This window comes from Epargyreus clarus, unplaced genomic scaffold (assembly GCF_041222505.1).
Source record: "Epargyreus clarus isolate Ecla_fem2 unplaced genomic scaffold, WU_Ecla_fem_2.2 ptg000010l, whole genome shotgun sequence".
Lineage (NCBI taxonomy): Eukaryota > Metazoa > Arthropoda > Insecta > Lepidoptera > Hesperiidae > Epargyreus > Epargyreus clarus.
The window spans coordinates 6,904,702-6,924,430 of record NW_027332218.1 but is presented as its reverse complement, the minus strand read 5'-3'; positions in this window follow the sequence as shown (position 1 = coordinate 6,924,430).

The following is a 19,729-nucleotide window of genomic DNA, read 5'->3' as shown; positions in this document are numbered from 1 at the left end:
TTAGATATTCCTACCTTTTTTGAAGGTGGTAGAACCCTTTGTGGTTCGACTCCGGCGGCACCACCGCCACACCTATTTCTACCTAATAACAGCAGTGTTAGGCGCTGCTGTGTTCCGGTTTGAAGGGTGTGGTAAGGGAGATAGACTTTTCCGAGGCGTTCCAGCTTAGTCCTCAGGGGTAGCGGCGCATCTGTGGCCGACCTCAGGTAGGAATATCTAATCCTATCTGGGGTTGATTACAGATGTCCATGGGCGGCAGTAGCCACTTACCATCAGGTGGACTGCATGCTCGTCTGCTACTCTCATATTATATAAAAAAAAAAACCTGAGGTCGGCCACAAATGCGCCGCTATCCGTGGGGACTAAGCTGGAACGCCTCAGAAAAGTATGTCTCCCTTACCACAACCTTCACAGAACACAGCAGCGCTTAACGTCGCTGTTAAGGAATAGGTGTGGCGGGGGTGCCGCCGGAGTCGTACAAAGTGTTCTACCTTTAAACATTCTGGGAAGCGAAGACCTATTATCGCGTTTTTATTTTCACATTCACAGATTTTTAACACAAATAAATTATTATCTATTTGCCTTTGCATCTGTTGTTGAAATTAAACGGCATGTATTGAAAGCTTTGTTCAAACGGTGACTGTAACTAGCCTTTCAAATTACACAGCAAATTGTGCAATTACAGAACACGTTCGTTTTATTCGACGCGAAAATTGAATGAGACTGCATTATAAAATGATGGCTATTATGTTTCGTAATTTATGTATATTAAGTTAAAATTACTGTAATTTGAACTTTTAAACAAAGTGTGAAGTCAGTAAACTCATTAATCCTCAGAGGTTTTTATATAATAAGATATGCAATAACGACTCCATTCTTTGTTTTTTTTGTGACAACCCATTCTATGACATCTTAGTCTCTCTAAACATATAATAATAATCTAATAGCAATCTCACAAGCTATTAAATAGACTCTTCATCATCATCATCATCAACCCATTACTGTCCCACTGCTGGGCACTGGTCTCCTCTCATAATGAGAAGGATTTGTCTGTAGTCCACCGCGCTGGCCAAGTGCGTATTGGTAGACATCACATACCTTTGAGTTTTTTTTTTTTATAAATCTCTCAGGTATGCAGGTTTCCTCACGATGTTTTCTTTCACCGTTTAGCAAGTGCTAATTAATTTCTAATACGTACATAACTTTGAAAATCAGAAGTGTGCCTGGGATTTGAACCTCGGACCCCTCGATCGAGAAGCCGAGAGTAATAGACTCTCATTAACATAAAATAATTAAAAAGTAGTGTAATGAAAATATACCCCTACACACAAATAATTACAGTTCATGGTAATGTTATTAGGTTAATACAAAACTGTAGGACTACCATGAGTTTACAAAAGTATTACTCGCTAGCGACTGCGTAAAATAAATTTATGAAAAATTGTACAGCGCCTCTGGTGGTTACTCGTAGAACTAAAATCCGTAGTGACGTAACTCGATACGTAAAAAACCTATCGAAATCAAATCGCTAGCGAATGTCATTATGATCTATTGCCATACAAATTCGGTCCCATGAGTCATTAATTTGACAGACGTTGTCAAAAAATACCGTAACGATAGTAGTTATGTTATTCACTAGCAAAATGACAATAGTTTTCTATTTACCATTTCTATAGTGGCGTTTCTATGCCAACTCATGGTAATGCTACTGTACGTAAAATATTTGTCTGAAACGCGGAAGTTGCCGGGTTTAATCCTTCGTCAAGGAAATATCTGAATAATGCATTTAGACTTTTCCCTAGGTCTTTTTTTATATATTTGAATCTGACGATAAAGCAGACGTGCTACCTGATAGAAAGTAGTTAACGTCGCCTATGGACATTTGCAACAACAGAGGAGTCGCCAATCCAACGCCGGCTTTGAAGGAGAGCTCTTTTTGCACCTTTTCTGAAGAGCCCCATGTCATAGCGCTCCGGGAGTACCTCGGGAGGAAGATCATTCCACATCTTACACGTCCGTGGCGAGAACGTCCGTGCACACCGAGGTCTGGGTGTTTTCATAATTTCGAACTAGCACACTTATAGCTTTTTGATGACGATGAACAAGTGACATATTTTCCAAGTCGGATTGGGGTCCTAGATAAGTGCTCAGAAACAGATCTAGATCCTGGGGACTAAGTTAGAATGCTTCACATTAACCTCTAACCTAACTAAACCAAAAGAGCGCTCAACACTGTTATTAAAAGCCAGAAATTTATCAGAATATCTTCGTGTAAACCGAAATTATAACGAATAAGGCATATTTGTGCGGATTCAAAACAGAGCATTTGTATAATTCCAAAGCTCTCACATTGAAAGCGTCGAGGAAAGCTCCAGTAGAGATAAGAAAACGCGTCATTTGTAACCAGCCAAGCCGCGGGGCACCTCGCTCAAATGGTTTTTCCTGGCATTCAGATGATTTTATACGACTTGGAATTTAAAATGACATCATTATTCTAGTTTATGTAAATTGATGTTACCTCACATTCGCTCTTTGTTCTAAGTGAGAATACGTGTAGGTATAATGTTGTTCCTGTATTCTTGGGATCAGAATAAAGCTGAGATATCCTACGTGTAAAAGGCGACTAAAAAGGGGATATCGGGGTTGCGGGCGACAAGAGCTCGAACTATCAAAGCAGTGAACCCGGGACGGACGACGTATGTAGGGTCAAACTCGTCGTAAGCACCAGATGATATGGTAAGCGTAAATATTTGACTAGAGCTCGATATAGGCACCGCTCTCGGAGTACACCAAATGTCCCACTGGAGATCTCAGAATCTTCTCTTCTATGCAGCGCTGACGATGGCCGCCGGGTGGGTGAGTGGATAAAAATACGAAATACCACCACTCACAAATTTGAACGTGCAGTTCTGGTTATGCATTAGAAGTTATGTATTACATGAGTCGACTATTTTAGTCCCTATAAGTCGCAACGCACCTGTACCCTTACCATGAGTTTTCAAAACATCCCACATATTTACGTTACGTTTACTCAATCGATTATTCTGTTCCGTTTGCTTCAGTAGACTGAGTAAACGTAACAATAAGTAAATGTTCAAGTCTTTTTGTTCTGATGATCCTATTTTATCACGTTGATTTCATTCTCGTTGGCTACCTCAGGCTTAAATAACGTTTCTTTAATAGCTCCATAAAAGGCAGTGATAGACCAAAAGGCAGTGATAGCCCAGTGGTTAAGAAACCCGGCCTCTCGATCGAGGGGTCCGAGGTTCAAATCCCTGGCACTCACCTCTGATTTTTCACAGTTATGTTAGTATTACAAATTAATTATCACTTGCTAAACGGTGAAGGAAAACATTGTGAGGAAACCTTTTTTTTTTGTTTTCGAGGGGGAAACCTTCAAAATGTACCCGACGATGTGGAGCGACGCCGGTTTATGTGGAATTTTTACCGCACTAAAACCCCCCCGGTGGCCGTCCTCAGCGCTTGGTGGAAAACTCCGGGATCTCCAATGGAACACAACCGGAGTCCTCCGAGCGCGATGCCCCGGTCGGGCTCTGCCCTGGGGTGAGCACTTTGCGCTCCTCCCGCACACCTGGTGTTTACGACGGCATGCGACCACACATGCCGCCGTTCTCCGGACGGTTCGAGCTTCCACTCTTGCTGCCGGCAACCCCGGAAGCCCCCTTTTAGTCGCCTCTTACGACAGGCAGGGGATACCGTAGCCCTATTCTAGTCCCGGAACTACAGGGACAATTGTGAGGAAACCTGCATACCTGAGAGATAAAAAAAAAATCTCAAAGGTATGTGAAGTCTACCAATACGCACTTGGCCAGCGCGGTGGACTATGCCCAGCAGTGGGACAAATGGGTTGATAATGATGAATAGCTCCATTGCAATGAATATTTTTACTATTCCCTCTTCGCTTCTGGGACTGTATTACAAACATTTCCCGAAAATATCTTAGCTACAAGAGGAGTTTATTCTTATTTTTCAAATGACAGCTCCAGTAAATCCTTGACCCGATACTGTCACATAAATCTCAATTGCATACAATCCCTATCGGTCCTTGCGAAGTAACTGCTAGCGGTCATTTCCAGTGTCGCCTTCATGTCTTGGAAAACTATCTGTCTGTTTGAAGAAATAGGTCAATTAATAGAAAACTAAATGTGGTTTACAAACATGTGAAACAACCGTGACGAATATCACATCTTAACCGCATTGGAGTATCATTGAAAATTACTTCAGAAGTCATTGACAATTGCTTAATTTTTTTTTTGTGTGTCAGACTTTTCATCAACCAATGCTGTCTACTGCTGGGTATGGGTTCTCTCTACCTCAGGACTTACAGGCAGATTACTTAGACTTACATCAGTAGATTGTTTCACAATGTTTTCGTCCACCATTATAACAAAATATGGTTAATTTCTAATACGCATATAACTTTAAAAAATCAGGTGCGTGCGTGAGATCGAACCTTAAACCCGCCGACAAAGAGGCCAAAATTGAACCACTATACATTCACTGTAGCATTACCATGAGTTGGCATAGAAACGCCACTATAGAAATGGTAAATAGAAAACTATTGTCATTTTGCTAGTGAATAACATAACTACTATCGTTACGGTATTTCTTGACAACGTCTGTCAAATTAATGACTCATGGGACCGAATTTGTATGGCAATAGATCATAATGACATTCGCTAGCGATTTGATTTCGATAGGTTTTTTACGTATCGAGTTATGTCACTACGGATTTTAGTTCTACGAGTAACCACCAGAGGCGCTGTACAATTTTTCATACATTTATTTTACGCAGTCGCTAGCGAGTAATACTTTTGTAAACTCATGGTAGTCCTACTGGTTATTATAAAACTTTTGTGTAAAACTAAATGAAAACATTATCATTAACAAACAAATTGTTAGTCAATGTATAAATTTAAGTGGAAAACTGAAAATAGTATTAACTCATAGAGGATTAAGTATGTCATTAATGGACACGTAAGCGGTTTAACGATTCGATGAATAGTTTGAATGTCGCTTATTAAAATGTGTTTAATGAATAATCAATACTTTGACGACCGAACTTTACTCGTACATTTGAGGGTTATATTCATTCTCATATATTTAGATATATTATATTATATAAATAGCAGTGGTAGTGCTTGATCAAGAGGTCCGAGGTTTAAATCCCAAGCATGCGCCCCTGATTTTTATGAAGAAAAACGTTGTGAGGAATGCATGCCTGATTAATCTTAAAAGAAGTTTTCCCACTTAACCAGCGAGGTGGACTATGGCCTAATCCTTCTCATTTTATCCGTGCCCGGCAGTGGGAGAACATTGGGTTGATGATGAGGTGTATTACAATATGCATAATTTATATCATTATACTATTATAACGACCCCGTGGCAGATCGGTCACTATATCGGTCAGCGCAGAGGGTTCGGGTTCGATCCCCATACAGACAGATATCTGAACGATGAATTTAGATTTCTGTTCTGGGTCTGGGTGTTTGTGTATTCGTATTAGTGTGTGTCCATGGCAGCTACGACACAGTGAATCTTAGTGTGGGGCTGTGAGTGTAAAAAGCGTCTCTTAAGGGGTAGCGGCGCATCTGTGGCCGACCTCAAGTAGGAATCTAATCCTATCTGGGATTGATTACAGATTTCCATGAGCTGCAGCCACTCATCAGGTGGAGTGCATGCTCGTCTGCTACTATATTATAAAAAAAAAACCTCCCCGGTCGAACCACCGGCTGGCTTTTACTTCTCTACTTCTATTATTTAAAATTGTTGCTTTAAAATAATGGCCGTGACATTATAAACTTATAAATAACAAGATAGGCGAAGTTATTAATTTTGTAATAGTTCCTTATAAGACGTCGACGTTCAATTTCTTCGAATCGCCGCCCCTACGATTTTCGAATCGATAACAATACGACGATACAAAGGGGTTGAATAGATACAGTAAATACCAAATACAGTCAAAGCCTGATATTATATTTGAATGGTTTAAATAATTCTGTGAAAATGATGGTGACCTACGCATATTAATATTTAATCTTTTCTCTTCCAAAAGATCGACATTTGACAATTTGTTCATACTAAACATTGAATTTTCTATTTTTAAAAGGTAAAACATTAGATTAAATATTAATAAAGGCCACTAAAGATTTTTAGTTTTATACTGAAGCAATCAGACATACCTACGAGTTATGTTTTCTATACTAAGTAATATTATAAAGAGGAAAACTTTGTTTGTTTGTTTGATTGTAATGAATGGGCTCAAAAACTACTGGACCGATTTTAAAAATTCTTTCACCGCTCGAAAGCTACATTATCCACGAGTAACATAGGCTATATTTTATATGAAATATATTTGATAAATAGATTTTAAGGCGGTACAAAGTTTGCCGGGTCAGCTAGTTTGTGATAAAATTTTTAGGCGTTTGTGTATTTTATGCATGTTTGTGTATTGTAAGTGAGTCGTATCGACATATGTTCATAGCGGTGCCTTTAAATATACAAATTTACAAACCGTTACATATTGAAATATAACCATCCGGAAAAATACATTTATGTTAATACAAATATACGTAATATTTCTCTGAGATCTGATCTGAGATACGTTAAATTTTCAATTTCCTTGAAAAAATATATATTATCATCCACTTATTACAATTATATATGAATATATTATTATTTTGAAATTTTGTCAAAGAAACAATTTATTATATATTATAAATATTATTTAATTTATTATTATGTCCAAATTACCTACGATGTAGGTGGCACAGGCTTTATTTACGCACTATTTTTATTATTTACATGTAATATACCAATGTTATACATAACTGTATACCTATATGATGATGATCCATTTCATTACTGATCTTTACATATGCCCTCGCACAGAATTCAACAATGATGACAGAAGCCGTAATGATACTCCTATCACTCATAGTCCGCTAGTGCCTAACAGCGCTCTTCGGGTCGTAAATTACAATTATTTCTGCGCTAGAAAAATAAAAATGTCATTCGCATGCCCTCGCTGCCTGATGCCAACTTCATTCACTATAAATTTACAGATTTTTTATTACTATTTCAATGTTGGTTTGTTGAAAACCGTATTCTTTATTTTCTTTTATCATGATCATTATCAACCCATTACTGTCCTGCTGCAGGGCACGGGTCTCAGAGTGAGAAGGATTAGGCCATAATCCACTGCGCTGGCCATGTATTGGTAGACTTCACATATCTTTGTTATTTTAAAAGATTTCTCAGGTGTTTCTTCACGATGTTTTCCTTCACCGTTAAAGCAAGCAATAATTATTTTCTAATACGCACGTTACTTTAAAAACTCCAACTCTATATAAAAAAGGATTCTATCTGAATCACATATGCATCGGCACTGTTAAAGTCTAAGATAGCCTTATATGAAAACCAGCACTTACCCTTACACCAAAAGAAAATAACGGATTCACGTTAGAAATTAATGTGACAGTGGTACCCAAATTCTACCACCTTTATATAAACCATCTTCAAATTACAACATAAAAAGGCCTTCAAGTGCACCCAGTATTCCAGCAAGTATCTACATCTCATTAAAAATCCACTCCACATGACATTTGGTTTAACAAAACTCTGTTCCGAGGTCCAAAAAAACATTTCATAATTAGTATGGAAGAGAACTTTTTGTATAATTACGACCAGGTAAATTCAGCCTACTTGTAGCTAAAAACATGCTGCATAACGCCTCGCTACTTTTAATATACCATAGAGTAATAAACATAGAGTGCGTCTATACTAGAAACACATTAATATGAAGACAGATGTTCGTATCTTGTCTCTGTAGTTCCGAGACCAGTACCTTTAACATGAGTTTTCAAAACATCCCGTAATTTTACGTTACGTTTACTCAATCCAATATTCTGTAGCACTACCATGAGTTTACAAAAGTATTACTCGCTAGCGACTGCGTAAAATAAATGTATGAAAAATTGTACAGCGCCTCTGGTGGTTACTCGTAGAACTAAAATCCGTAGTGGCGTAACTCGATACGTAATAAACCTATCGAAATCAAATCGCTAGCGAATGTCATTATGATCTATTGCCATACAAATTCGGTCCCATGAGTCATTAATTTGACAGACGTTGTCAAGAAATACCGTAACGATAGTAGTTATGTTATTCACTAGCAAAATAACAATAGTTTTCTATTTACAATTTCTATAGTCGCGTTTCTATGCCAACTCATGGTAGTGCTACTGTTCCGTTTGCTTCAGTAGACTGAGTAAACGTAACAATAAGTAAGTGTTCAAGTCTTTTTGACCTCACATGTTCGCAAAAAAGAGAGACAAAACATAAAGCGCCATTTTGTCAATTTAGACATTTAATGTTAGGTTACTGACACTATAGTTCTGATACAATCCGCTAGAGGCGCTGCTTGGAAATTGTATGGGCAAATACGTAAACAAATACCAAAACAGGCATATTTGTCAAAACGTAAAAACTCATGGTAAGGGTGCGGGCTAGGGGCTACGGTATCCCCTGCCTGTAAGAGGACTACTGGGGTTGCGGGCGGCAAGAGTGGGAGTGCATATGAAAAGTTTTAAATAAACTCTTGAGTATGTAACGTTTTTTATAAGTCAATTTCCTATTAAACGGAATTAGCTAATCCACTTCACTTGATTGTTTGCCACGGCCTATGTCTGACACGTTAAATGTATTTATATATAAAAAGGACTTAACTTTTTAAAACTAGCTATAATATTATTCTACTAGTTGTCAAATAAAATGTTACCAGCTTTACGTTATTTATATTCAAACAAATTGCTTAACTCAATCTGCTTGCGAGCAAATTACGATAGTTCGTGCTATACCGCATATATTTATGAAGGTGGTAAAACTCTCTGTGGTTCGACTCCGGCGGCACCACCGTCACACCTATTTCTACTTAATAACAGCAGTGGTAGGCGCTGCTGTGTTCCATTTTGAAGGGTGTGGTAAGGGAGACAGACTTTTCCGAGGCATTCCAGCTTAGTCCTCAGGGGTAGCGACGCATCTGTGGCCGACAGGTAGGATACCTAATCCTATCTGGGGTTGATTACAGATGTCCATGGGCGGTAGTAGCCACTTACCATCAGGTGGACCGCATGCTCGTCTGCTACTCCTATATTATAAAAAAAAAATGTTCTCACCTTTGCATATGATCGTACCCAAGTAGACTCGCTCTATATTTTATTACTCTGAGTATACATACTATTCACGTTAAGGTAGGTGAAGCGAGGAGCATGTGAGGTGAAGTAATGCGAACGAGCAAGAATGTCAGCGCGGGAAGATTAATGAATGGCGGGGAATATACATACGGTGGGTTATCTTGGCCTATTTAAAGACTATTCTACTAGTTTTCAAACAAAATATGACCAGCATTACGATTTTTACATTTAAAACAAATTACTAAACTCACTTATTTCAACCTAAACGACGATTCGCCCTCGACCGCTTTTATTTCGATGTTCTCACCTTTGCATATGTTCGTACCCAAGTAGACCCGCTCTATATTTTATTACTCTGAGTATACATACTATTTGTTAAGGTAGGTGAAGCGAAGAGCATGTGAGGTGAAGTAATGCGAACGAGCAAGAATGTCAGCGCGGGAAGATTAATGAATGGCGGGGAATATACATACGGTGGGTTATCTTGGCCTATTTAAAAGAAAACTAGTGAGTTGATGTGTTAAGGTGGATATTAAAAGTTTTGAATAAACTTGCCATTATGGAAAATTCTATTCTATTCTATTAAGATATTTTTTATAAGATATGAAATGTTTTGAATTAACTTGCGATTAAAGAAACTAGGCATTTTATTAAGACACATTTTAAAAATGATAATACTCTTCTAATTTTGACGGGAGACTTGAGGCAGTGGGGGATCAAGAAGTAGAAAAATATTAAAAATAACTATAATAATATATTATTGATAAAAAATATTATGTATTTTGGTTCCTGTACATTTAGGATCATACGTGTTTAGTGGAAGTTTTATATGTTTAAAAGAAGGTCTAGACTTTGGTTTGTTTTTGAGTTTTACAAATAATAGTAATGTTTTTTTTACATTGTTCGAAATAAAATGGACACAGCAACAATTTGACGTTTTGATTTATTTTATATTTTTTTACAAAAGTGGACATTTGGTCCCAACAATACGAGTTTTACAAGTATAAAATAATTGGCTAAGTGCAAGTCGGACTAGCACACGGAGGGTTTCGTACAAACAAATTTTCATTAATTTTTATTTTTATTATCTGTCATAGCAGCCATAGAAACACTGTTTTTAGGGTTCCGTACCCAAAGGGTAAAAACGGAACCCTATTACTAAGACTTCGCTGTCTGTCCGTCTGTCCGTCTGTCCGTCTGTCACAGGGCTCTACCGCTTAAACCGTAATAGATAGACACATGAAATTTTGACAGAGGAGGCATAACGGTGGCAGCTATAACAACAAATACTAAAAATAAAATAAAATTGAATATTAAAGGGGGTCTCCATACAACAAACCGGATTTTTTCGGCACATTTCGATCTAACTGTTAAACTGTACTCGGAAGACGGTTGAATTTTTTATAATACGTTTACTACTATAACTGGTATTATAATAAATACAAATAAGAACCGTAAAATATATTTTAATATACTTATTTTAATTTTATTATACTTTGATTACGTATAATCGTCGTCCCATTGTCACCCCAACGCCATCTATTTGTGTGTTATATAACTAAGTATTGTTGAAAATCTTAAAATGAATTAAAATAATGAACATTTGGTAGTACGGAAGCCTCCATGTGCGAGTTCGACTCGTACTTGGCGAATTATTTGTGTTTGTGTGCGAACACTGAAAATTCGAAGTGTCTATCTATTACGTTTCAGTAGTAGTAATAGGGTTCCGTTTGTACCGTTTGGATGTAGAACCCTAAAAACCTCTATATTTACACATTACCTATCCCTTAATGTAGGCTTTTGGTTCAACCGATCAAAACTAAGTTGAACTAAATCGAAGTTCGTTCAGTTGCGTAACGAAGAGGTAATCAGACGTTCATATAACTTCCAAAATAGCAAAAGTTTTTTTATTAACGATAGGCTCACTCAGACGGTCTACTTTTCATAACTTTAATAAGAAGAAATATGAATTGCTTTTAACTATTTTCTATCGAAAAATCCTGATGATGCGTTAATTTCTATATCAGTTGGTCTGTCATCGACCCATTACTGTACCACTGCTGGCATCCTTTCAGATTGGGAGAATTCACAAATTTTTTTCACTGTCTAAGCAGTTCCAGGGATCAAACCCGGAACTCTCTGCGTGTCAGACCGGTGTTAAATGTAATTAACATAATGTAATTAACCCACACATTTAAACGCCGGTCGCAATTCATTTTAACACACAAAAAACGTAATACAGTATTATTTAATCGCTAAAACTCATCCTTCCCATTCCGTGATCAAACCTAGCAAGTCGCTAAAACGCGATGCAGCCTCGATACATACGCCAAAGCGTGAATCGCTTAAGCGGACTAACCATTGCCAACTATATGCTTAAAAATGTGACTTTTACTGTAGCATTACCATGAGTTGGCATAGAAACGCCACTATAGAAATGGTAAATAGAAAACTATTGCCATTTTGCTAGTGAATAACATAACTACTATCGTTACGGTATTTCTTGACAACGTCTGTCAAATTAATGACTCATGGGACCGAATTTGTATGGCAATAGATCATAATGACATTCGCTAGCGATTTGATTTTGATAGGTTTTTTACGTATCGAGTTACGTCACTACGGATTTTAGTTCTACGAGTAACCACCAGAGGCGCTGTACAATTTTTCATACATTTATTTTACGCAGTCGCTAGCGAGTAATACTTTTGTAAACTCATGGTAGTCCTACTGACTGATGACTGTATGATGACGACTATTTAGTAGCTTATGCGACTATTTAGTAGCTTATCGTAAAGACAATCAACTGTTGACAAATTTTGAATAAAATCAAACATGTAATAATCGACCATCGTTCAAACTTAAGGAAACTACTCAATATCTTAATGGCTCATTTTCATTGGTCGTTAGAACCCGCTTTCGGGGTACGGGAGATTTCTGTTTAAGTATGCCATATGTTCCGCATGCGGTAACCGTTTTCCATAAGCGAGAAGAATCATCTTTACAACTATCGCCCAGGCGATAGTAGCCAATGGTCGAACATTGAGCAACTTTAAGTAGCTAGTCTGTACCCTTAGTATGAGTTTTTACAACTGTATAGGCAAATACGTAACCAAATAAGTATTTTTTGTAAAAACGTAAAAACTCATACTAAGGGTACTGTTAAGGTCAATAGTCAAGTACATACGTGAATTACGTCATTCCCATCGAAATATCATTATTATCAAGCTGTCATGTGTCTTATGCTTCATTATATAAGTTGAAGCTACGTAATCAAAAGGTTCGAACCTTTTGTTCATAATTGATGAATATTGATTGTTTCACAGTATGGTTTAGTAGTCAACTATACTGGGTTCAACTTCAGACCAGGCACCACTGCTACACCTATCGAGAAGCTCGAAGTGAGTCAGTAAACACCGAAATTAGTATTATAGTCTACGCCTAATAACAACACTGTTAAGCACTGCTACGTGTTGGTTTAAAGGCGTAGTAAGGGAAAAACCGTTCTGAAGAAAAACCCTGTGTGATTTTTACCACGGACCATCGCAACACCCATTTCCACCTAATAGCACCAGTGTTAAGCGCTGCTGTGTTACACTTCGTACAAAGCATTGTACATTAGTACTCTACGCATCTATGGCCAACTCAGATAGGAATCTAGTCAGATCTGTAGCAATAGCCACGTACCATCGGATGGATTGCAAGCTCGTTTGCAAGTTCAAGGTATAAAATTAATATAAAAAGTTCATTCAAAGATACCCAGTTTTGTTGTAACATATGTTGGATCGCGTGACTACTTGCTTGTATAAAAAAGAAGTAAATCTAAAATTGCATAATTAAGTGCAATTTAAACTCGGGGCTCCATTTTTTCCGCGAACTTATACCGCAATTGTAATTCTTAGAACTTTAGCATACAATAAAGTTAGCCTTAACAAGGTACTGTTATACGTTTAATGAGTCAACTATAGTCTGATACATAATTAGGTGTCCAAAATGTAAACAAAGGTGTTAACCTATCAAGAAAATATGTTTCAAATGGTAGTTTCTTATTTTTGTCGATATTAAAATAATACAACAATAATAAAATTGTAATCTAAATAAATTAAGATTAATTCACGTTTTCTAATATTTATATCACCTCAATTTCGTTACATACAGTAATAATACTAAAAAAACAAAGTTTATGGTAGAAAATTAAAATGTGATAATGGTAACACAATCCAAAACATTTCTTGTGCCGTTATTTTTAAGTTTCGTAGTTGATATTATTCATTTTTGTGATTGTGATCGAACTCGAATGTTTTCTCGTTTACATAACGCGTTTGTTAAATTGTGTATATTTGTTAAAGTTTTAGTTTTTTGTTGAGTTTGTTAAAGTTTTGTTTCTTGTTAATTTTGACAGTGACATTTCTTTGTTTTCATTTTGTACACCTAATTATGAATCAGACTATACACTTATTGCCGCTTCACACGTATCACAACTACACTACATTGAAGCAACTAAATGTCGGTACAACGGTTGGACGTGAATTGCATTTTTGTGACTTTTTCGGTTTCCGTACCCAAAGGGCAAAAAGGAAACCCTTTTACTACACTTCGCTGTCTGTCCATCTATCCGTCTGTCACAGTGAATCCTCTTGAAGCGTATTAGACACATGAATTTTGTAAACACTATGAAAAGAATTGGCCACTACAATAAAAAATATTAAAAATAAGTGGATTTAATGAAGTCTTTATTATGACTAACTTAATGGTACTCTAACACTTATAAAATACGGTTAAGCTCCACATCACAAATAGTTTGAAAATAAGTAGGGGGTCGTCATACAAGAAATCGCTATTTTTCGGCGTTTTTTTTTTTGCCATGTCTATTATTACATTATTAGACAGTTTGAGTTTTCACAATGCATTTATGTCTATTCTATCATATTAAGATAAAAAATACTATAAATTAAAAAAATGAAGATTACTTATGATAGTTCGACTTGCACTTGGCCAATTATATAGTGCGTTGTGATAATTGCGTGCGTTGTGATATTGTGATAAGGCGTTTTTATGATAAAATCCCAATGTAGTTGAACTCGTGTCAGTACCATCCACACTCTTGTATCTTGTATTGAAGGTGGTAGAAGCCTTTGTGGTTCGACTCCGGCGCACCACCGCCACACCTATTTCTGCCTAATAACAGCAGTGTTACGCGCTGCTGTGTTCCGGTTTAAAGGGTGTGGTAAGGGAGACAGACTTTTCCGAGGCGTTCCAGCTTAGTCCTCAGGGGTAGCGGCGCATCTGTGGCCGACCTCAGGTAGGAATATCTATCCTATCTGGGGTTGATTACAGATATCCATGGGCGGCAGGAGCCACTTACCATCAGGTGGACTGCATGTTCGTCTGCTACTCCTATATTATAAAAAAAAAAACTCTTGGTTTGGACTACAAAATGTGGTCTGTGTATATAAAACCATGTATTTTCTTATGCAGCCGCCCAAACAGTTGTCGTTCTTATGTCGTTATGGTACATGTGAATATACATACACTTATAATAACCAAAATCAAAACTATTCGTTTTCTTTGATCTCATTTGAAAGTAATTTAGTTGTTTCAAAGTAGCCTAACTATCAGACATTATAAGTTTATTTAGTTGTCAAACTTTTGATGGGGCCTTCACCATTATAAACGTTGTGGTAGCAATTACAATTACGCTAAATTGTCGGTTAAACTTAGACGACCTTAGTGAAGTTAGCAAACTTTGACCACCGTGAATTGATCCGCCAGGTCGTTTACCTGGCGGATCAATTCCGGGTTCAATTCCCTATAAAGCATATATAGCCACTCATGTCCTACCTTTTTTTTTTTTGCTGACGAGGGAGATACCTTCAAAAGGTACCCGACGCCATGGAAGTGACGCCGGGTTAAGTGGGATTTTTACCGCACTAAAACCCCCTCGATGGCCGTCCTTAGCGTTTGGTGGAGAACTCCGGGATCTCCAACGGAACATAACAGGAATCCACCTAACGCGATGCCCTTTTATCGGGCTCTGCCCTGGGAGGAGCAATTTACGCTCCTCTCACATCCCCTGGTGATTACAGCGATATGCGACCACACAAACCGCTGTCCTTCCCGGGGTCGCTTGCTGGACAGTTTGAGCTCCCACTCTTGCCGCCCGCAACCCCGGAAGCCCCTTTTAGTCACCTCTTACGACAGGCAAGGGATACCGTAGCCCTATTCTGGTCCCGGTACTACAGGGTCAAACTCATGTCCTACCTATTCGGGTGTACAAAATTAGGTACTTGTCAGCAACAACCCATTATTGATTCCACTGCTGGGCACGGGCCTCCTCACAGAATGAGAAGGATTAGGCCATAGTCCACCGCGCTGGCCAAGTGCGTATTGATAGACTTCACATACTTTTGAGATTTTTTTTATAAATCTCTCAGGTATGCAGGTTTCCTCACGATGTTTTCCTTCGCCGTTTTAAGCAAGTGATAATTAATTTCTAAAACGCATATAACTTTGAAAAATCAGAGGTGCGCGCCAGGGATTTAAACCTCGGACCCCTCGATCGAGTGGACGAGTTTCTTAACCATGAGGCTATCACTCCTTGCAGTAGTACTAGGTTATTATACGAAATTACAATATTTACATGAGCATTTATATGACCGCAAATAGAAACAAATTAAAAATAATAATCAAAGTTAAATAATTAGAAAGACACATACGAGATATTCCAAACTTGATCATTAGGAGGAGCAATTCGTATGTAAGTGGCTTTAGGTAGGATTTCAATCTTACCTAGTTTTGAGTCTTTGACATTAACCCATCAATGTCCCACGGCTGGGGACGGGTCTCCTCTCAGAATGAGAAGGATTGGGCCATAGTTGACCGTACCGGCCAAAGCCGGTTTGGTAGACTTCACATAATTTAAAAACTTTTTAAAAATCTCCCAGGTACGTGAAGTCTACCAATACTGAGGGCAGCATGGTCGACTATGGCCTAATATTCATTCTTAGTGGAAACTCATGCCCAGCAGTGGGACAGTAATGGGTATCCTCAGATAATCTAAAGATTATTACACACTTCCACGAGCAGGAGTGGTCATTTACCACCAAATGGGCTGCATGCTTGTTAGATATTTATTGTTATATACAAAGAAGTTTAATTATTATATCCTATACATGTAACTATGAATGTATACTTAATACGGAAAGGCGATCTGTAAGCAATCTATCAAATGTAAGCGAGTTCCGATTGCTACTTGTTTCATATTCTTCGAAACTCACTCCAAGGGCGACCATCGATCACTCTGAACAGTTACAACTGAAATATGATGGTCATAAGTCATAAATATTTATAGAGTGCGCTTAATCAAAGTGAGTTACGATTTGGAAGACAAAAAACATAAATTAATTGTCAAAGAAAAAATATTTTTAAGTAACTCTTTTTATTATCAGGTTCAAAAGTAGAATTCTATGGAAGAAATAACGTATACATCTCTAATGAACCAATAATTACATATCGAATTCGCCTCATATATTTGGTTTAAATTAGTCGGTTATAAAAACATGTTTATTTAATAATATATTTATTGAAAAATAGATTGGTTATTGACAACGGGCGCAAACCGAATTGAAAAATAGTTTGTCTACAATCACAAAATCTTTACTCTAAGCCTTCAACTTGTATTCTGATTTTTAATTATTTGCAGTTTCGCCGTGACTACGATCCATGTAACTGGGTTTATCGACAGAAAAGAAATTAAAAATCGCATATTGTGAGTACCCGTTACATATTAAATTGTCCCAATTCCACGATAACATTACTCTAAAATAACTGATTGCTTAAATTACACGTTGTTTGTCTCGAATATCCTAAAAAAATACACCAACAATTAATCGTAGACAAAGCTTGGCGCGCTTCTATTCACGTTATTCCAGATTGTAGATCTTGATTTAGGAGTCTGATTGAGGTTTCTGTCTATGACTATTCGATTGATCATCTTCAGATTCATGTTCCCCGCGTGACGTGACTAACGCCTCGCTGTCTCACCAACTTTATAAATTCACTGCAATGTTGATCAATGATACCTACACTGAGAATAATGAACCGTGGACTGACTTCGAACATTAACATGGAATATCTTGAAGGTTAGAACCCTCTGTGGTACAACTCCGATGAAACCACCACCACACCTGTTTCTGCCTAATAACAACAGTATTAAGCGTAATCGTGTTCAAGTTTGAAGTGGTAAGGGAGACATACTTTTCTAAGGCAATCCAGCTTAGTCCTCAATGGTAGCGGCGCATTTGTGGTCGATCTCTGGTAGTAATCTAATCTTCACTGGAGTTGATTATAGATGTGAATGAGCGGCAGTAGCAACTTACCATCAGATAGACAGCATGCTCGTCTGCTACTTATACATAATAAAAAAAATCGTATATGAAGCAGCGAGCACATAATAACAGTAGTGCTAAGCGCTGCTGTATTCAGGTTTGACAGGTGTGGTAAAGGAGACATACTACTCCAGGCATTCCAGCTTAGTCCTCAGGGGAGCGGAGCAGCTGTGTCTGTAATCTAATCTGAAGTTGATTACAGATGTCCATGGGTGGAAGTAGGCACTTACCATCAGGTGGACTGCTACTGCAAAAATAACACTAAATGAGGTATTTGCTAGCTATTTTTATTTTCACTAGGATTCACAAAAATACGATACAATTAAAGGTTATTAAAATTTAAAGGCCTTTAGAGGTACAGTTACTAAACGTGTCAGACACGGGTCGTAGCAGACAAACTATTTTCTGTAAAATAGTTTGACAGGCACAGCCCGTGTCTACCCGATTTCCTTACAGTTGATATAAATAAATTAATAGAAGACTACATTTGTCTGCCACGGCACGCGCCTGATACGCTCTGTGTCTGAACGTCGGTAGATGTAAATGAACCTTTAAGCTCGTCTACAGTTACCAAATGAAAACACAATATTATTTGAAAAACAAATTCGAAATTGGTACTATAATGTCTTATTACCCAGTATAAATTTAGATTATATAGTACCAAGTTATCCATAATGATACGTGGGTCCTTTAGAAAAAGGTAAGTGGAAATATCATGAACATGGCACTCACATTCCGAGACGTTTCCACTGGAATTTACATCTTAATTGGCTTCCTTTCAAATTACCTTTATACCATAAATAGCGGTGGCTTGGGAGCCAAGACTATTGTTACCAGGAAAAAGTAGTAAAATAGGACAAAAATAATATTTTCTTTAAACAATTTACTTTCATCAAACACTTCACTGGAATTTACATCTTACTGGCTTCCTTTCATATTACCTTAAAACTAGTAAAATAGGACAAAAAGTAAAAATTAACATTTTTTTTAACCGACTTCAAAAAGGAGGTTATTAGACACGCTGTTTACATCGTTATCCAACGAAATATATTGAGCGCCGACTTCAGAAATATGTACTAAACCAACATTTATTTCAATTATTTTTTACTTTGTAGTGACATAGAAGTCGGTTATGTTTTTTTTTTATTTTATTTGTTAGTTGGTAGAAACAGTATAGTTCGACCGGGGTTCATACTACCGCTAAACCTATTTCTAGCGTGAAGCTGTATGAGTTTTGTTTAAAGTGTGTGGATGTCAGCTGACTTACATATGAGAAGATCTTAGTCCTCAGGAGTGACGCATCTGTGATCAGCTTCAGTACCTCTGTACAATATGGAGTTGATTACAGATGTCGATGAGTGACAATGGACCTAGCTTCAGATGGATAGATATGATCTTTGCTTCCTCAATCTTATAGAAAGGTAAAGGGAAATGGGGTTGAACAGGGAAAACTTTATTGTATTGTCTTGTTAATAAATCAGGACAGTCCTGTTACCAACGTAAGCTTGGTCACACTGATCGGGACAAAACGTGCAGTAAGTACATATGATTATTATTCAAATGACTCTACAGTTAATTTGAATTTTGTATAGAGCCCATTATTATTATAAGTCTTGTGTCATCATCATCAACAACCCATTACTGTCCCACTGCTGGGCACGGGTCTCCTCTCATAATGAGAAGGATTAGGCCATAGTCCACCGCGCTGGCCAAGTGCTTATTGGTAGACTTCACATACCTTTTGAGTTTTTTTTTTTTTTATAAATCTCTCAGGTATGTAGGTTTCCTCACGATGTTTTCCTTCACCGTTTAGCAAGTGATAATTAGTTTCTAATACGCACATAACTTTGAAAAATCAGAGGTGCGTGCCTGGGATTTGAACCTCGGACCCCTCGATCGAGAGGCGAAGTTTCTTAACCACTAGGCTATCACTGCTTGTCTTGTGCAAGTCTTGTGTACTGTATATTATTAATGTTCATAGTTAATGTATTTTTTTTTGGTAATACCCGTGTAACGTGTGACTAAATCACAGTACTAGTATTTAGTGCAGGGGACATCCGGCAGGTATAGTCCGCGTAAAACTGCTAGTCCGCTCTGAACATAGAAATGAATCGCGTCGCCATAGCA